This window comes from Condylura cristata, unplaced genomic scaffold (assembly GCF_000260355.1).
Source record: "Condylura cristata isolate star-nosed mole 26May11 unplaced genomic scaffold, ConCri1.0 scaffold00460, whole genome shotgun sequence".
NCBI lineage: Eukaryota > Metazoa > Chordata > Mammalia > Eulipotyphla > Talpidae > Condylura > Condylura cristata.
Genome location: NW_004567561.1, coordinates 1 through 4,923, shown reverse-complemented (window position 1 = coordinate 4,923; position 4,923 = coordinate 1). Strand labels below are relative to the sequence as shown.

The 4,923-nt window shown below is 33.6% G+C and overlaps 1 pseudogene; it reads left to right on the top strand.

Moving 5' to 3' along the window:
• Nucleotides 1-4,123: 4,123 nt before the first annotated feature.
• Nucleotides 4,124-4,856, top strand: LOC101619817 (annotated as a pseudogene).
• The last annotated feature ends 67 nt before the right edge of the window (nucleotides 4,857-4,923 follow it).

The window sequence follows — 4,923 nt, the reverse complement described above, 5'->3', positions numbered from 1 at the left end:
AAAAAAAAAAATTGGGAAGTAAAAGATATCTTCACCACTTGTGCAGACCTAAAACTTTTGAAATTTCTCACAAAATGTTGTAAACAACTTACTGCTGGTATAGGAATATGGCTCCAGTGTAAAATCTTAAAAACCTACCTGCAACCTCTGATACAGTGAAAAAAATCTGGTTTCCTCTAGGTTTGACAGAAACTTTTGGATGTAAGTTCTGACAGTACATGTGTGGTCAAAATTATAGCTTACAAATGTTTTCTGCAAACAAGACATCTTTCTAAGCATCAATTCAGAAAGGAAAAAAAATCTCATGGGAATTTAGGCAATAATACTACCATTTTTAACTACAGCTTACATAAACACATTTTAAGGCTTTATTACAGCTTATGAACCTAAAGAGGATTTCCCAAAGTCAATCTTCTTTTATTGGGTTCTACATAAATTATACTGTTTTTAAATGCTGAGTTTCCAGGTTTATCTGCTTTATAATCTTTCTTACCTGGCCTGTTAGTGGCGGCCATAATAAAAACTTGCTGACGTGTTTCCAGACCATCCATCTCTGTAAGGAGCTGATTTACCACCCGGACACTTGCCCCTGTCTAAAAAGATAAAAACATAGTTCCATCAGCTTCAAACTAAAAACAAAAACAAAACCAGCTTTCGCACACAAAATAATGTATTTGCTACTTAAATAACACTTCTGTCATTAAGAAATAACAAATATCATTTTATGAGAAGTCAGTAAATTCAAATACTGTGTAAATTATATTCACAACAGCATGTTTCCCCAGCAATCCTATTATTCAGATGAGGAAACAGAGTTAGATTATTTGTTCAACATCTCACAGCTAAGAGCAGAGATGAAATTCAACCTCAGGCCTAGCTGATCTAAAATCTTATGCCTCTGAGATGATATCCAAATCTCTAATGAGCACAATGAAATAACCTTTGGACAAATCTCACTCAACTTTTGAATGCCAGATTAGATCTCCAAGATATCAAATGTTCTAGATCTTTCAGTTGAGGTTCTTTTGTTATCCCCTAAGCAAACAGAACAAAGTAGGGCTACCTCAGGGCAACATATCAGAGAAAGGAGTCAGCAAATAAAAAGCTAATTCATTTAAATATGGAAAATTTTGAATGTGTAATGGAGGAAAATAGAAAATTGGTGCTGTGTTTCCTTTTGTCATTAACTCCTCTTTGTGCATATGAATTATTTCAGTCAACCAGTGACAACATTTATTGAATATTTATTCATCTTTAAACAAACATGGCAAGTACATGTAATTGAGGAGCTTGTCTTCCATTGTTGATTCTTACTTTCAAATTGAGTTATATAGTGCCTAGCAACATGCACACTCATTATGTGTTTGGCATTCCTGTTCCTCTGTAGCTGGAAGCCGAGTGTTTTCCTTTTCACCATAATCCCAAAAAAATCTGTTGACATTTAAATTCTGTAGTCAAATCTAACACACAGAAATTCAGAATATTTTTTGACTTGGGAGTTGAAGAAACCCAACAGTTATTAAGATGTTTTATTTAAAAAATAAAAAAAAAAAAAAAAAGATGTTTTATTTAACTTTAACCTGATGGATTTTTTTCTTAAAATTTATTTCTTAATTCTGGTAATGGTATCTTAACTCTTCAGAGGCCATAGAAAAATTTTAGGGATTTAAAGGATGCAACAGATTTTCTGACAGGATTCAAATTTAACCTTCAATATATGAAGTAGTTTAAATTTGCAAGCAACATTTATAGATAGCTACTATTTGGTGATTGTAATATTTCAGCCAAACAATAACCAAAAATAAATTATTACATATACTGAAAATATTTTGGATTGTATATGGATGTATATATGTACATGCAATCGAATATATGTGATTGCATATGTATGTTTAATATATAAATATATAAACACAGTGTGATAATGCTTTGTACATATAAATTTTAAGTACAGGGGAGTTCACTAAGATGGCAGCATAGTAAAGACACTAGATTCTGGGCCTCCCTGGTGGCACAAAGGTTAAAGTCTCTGCATTATGAAATTATCTTCAGCCACTGAGCATGAGATCAATACCTGGCAAGGGAGCTAACCCACAAGGTACAGCATATCTCTCCTGTATCACCTGTTGCTCCCCTCAGCAGTGTACCTCAGTAGATACACCTGTTCTACTCTCTGGTAAATCTTCTCACCCCCACACACCTCTGGCCTGCACCCCAGTTCTTGTATGCATGAATAAATAAAATCTTTAAAAAAAAAAAAAAGAAAAGAAACTAGATTTGCCTCCACATTTCACAACTGAATTAGAAGTGAACAAAGACAACAATCTCTGAAAGATAAACAGATGACTACTGCACACATCAAGGACAATCAGAAAGGAGTACCTGAACATGGGGCAAGACCACAGCAGTGTGATCCATGGAAAGGAGGGTAGATGCACTTCAGAGCCTCTCTGCTCTGAAACCCTTGGCTAACTCAAGGGGACACACCACACAGATTTTATAATCCAGGTGCCACAAACCAGTTAGAAGTGGGAGATGGGAAGCCCTTTTGTAAAACTGTAAATAACAGAAAATGGAAGACTACTCAAGCATTTCATTCAAAGAGAAAATAAATTTAGAAGAAGTCAAAAGGTTTCAAGAGAACCCTCACAGGAATAGTTGGGATTCAAATACTTACTAGCCAATAGGAAAAGTGAGAGGTCACAGTAGCATTAAGATTGTGAAAATCAATAAGGTACGATTAAATGGACTACTATGTGGACTTTGGAAATTATTTTAAGTTAGAGTAGGAGGAATACTGAGTTAAGTATTTTAATTTATTCAAACTCAGTTGTTAGGTGGGTTTTAGATAGATAATGACAATTCAGGAAATACTGGTGAATTTGAAGTCAAAAGAATGAATCCTGTCAAGTCAAGAAGGAAAGCAGAGGGCTTGATGAATATTTACACCTATAAGTAGTGAAAAAAAACATCTGACTTACTGCATTATTTTTCCAAATATTAAGCCTTTCGATATTTTCCTAAATATTTTTCATAGTATCATGGATTTGGATGAAGGGTTGGAAAAGTTATTTACAATATTTATTTGCTTTTTTTTTCACCATAAATACAAAAATAGTAAGAAAAAAACAACCATAAATTCAGGTGTACAGTTGTCATTGAAATTTTTAATTCATTTGTTTTATTTCTTTTGTCATATTTCAGGTAAAAGAACCGTCATGGCCTCAATAAATTAAGGAAATACACATTTACAAGAGAAAATAGTATGTTTCTTATATAGTATTTTAATTTTATGAATAAGCAATAGTCTGCATACAACACATTCTTATGATTGGCTGTAATTTCTCTAACTTTCTAAGCTGGCTGATCAATTGAGAAAGTAAAGTTGTTCAATTAATTGAAAGCAATGCCTAACATAATTCATTTATGCCTCTCCAAATTTATTTTCCCAGTTCACTTTATTTAAAGTTTATTTAAACACAACTAAAGCCCACCAAAGAATTACTGTAGACCTTTCTTTCAGTAGATATTTATTTAGCTATCTGGCTCCCCCTTGCTCCCTAATGAGGAAGGAGAATAAAGCTTTGCCTTGTGAAGAAATGGAATTCAAAAAAAAGAAAAAGAAAACTTAAGTACAGACATGATAATGAGCTTAACATTGATTTCTCTAGAAATAAAAATCTGGTGCACCTTATTATACTCATGACTATGTAACATTCTTAGGAGATTAACAGAATCATAATCCAGACCAAAAAAAGTACTGGGTATAGTTAATAGAAATTATCCTATCTAAACAAGGCAAAAACCTCAGAATCAATATAGGAAAAGGTTGATAGATTTTACTATATTAAAACTATAATACTACATAAGAAAAAAACCCAGAAATTAAGTGATAAGATTAGGGAAAATAGTGTCAATACACAAAAGTGGACTAATTTCCATTATGCATTAAAAAGTCCTAATAAATCAATAGAAAAAAAAAGAAAATTATTTCAATAGCAAAGGGGCAAAACATGATAAAATAAAAATAAAGATTCATGAAGGAGACCTGAGGAAACCACATGGAGCAGCAAGCATGTGAAGAAACAGTGCTTGTTTCCTGATCCTGGACTGGTTAAGGTAGATGTGGGTCATTTTGCAACCCGTGTTGGCAGCAGAAAACTTTATTATCTTTAAGGCAATGATGGTTCAGAAAAACATTGAAATGCAGCTGCAAGCCATTCGAATAATTCAAGAGAGAAATGGTGTATTAACCTGACTGCTCACCAGATGGTAGTGATGTGGTCAGTAACAAGAAGAAATGAAAATCCTGAGGGAAGTTCTAAGAAAATCAAAAGAAGACTATGACCAGGAAGAAGAAAGAAAAAGAAAAAAGCAGTTATCAGAGGATAAACCAGAGGAATCCTCAGTACAGACCAGTGAAACTGCAAAAATGAATAATTCACAAGGGGATGGCGAACATTTTTCCCACCCACCCACCCTCAGAAATTAAAGTACATTTTGGTAATCAGTCAGTACAACCTTTGGCAGGAAAGTTGGAAATGCTGCCTGAAACTTCCTCCCTTCCTTAAAAAGGCCTGAAGATTCCTGGCTTAGAACACGCGAGCATTGAAGGACCAACAGCTACTTTATCTACACTTGGAACAGAAGAGCTCAGACAGCGAGAACACTCTCTCAAACAGAAGAGAGATAAGTTGATGTCCATGAGAACCAAGCAGACACAAAATTCAAAGCAGAAAGGAAAACCGGCAGAGGAGGAAATGACAGAGAAACCAGAAATGATATCAGAAGAAAAGCAGACTTTAATAAAGAGGAGATTACTTCCAGGGAAACTTAAAGAAGTTATTAATAAGTAATAATTAGCAAAAAAAATTTCAGATTTTCCTAAAAATAAATTATTTAATCCTTAAAAAAAAAAAAAAA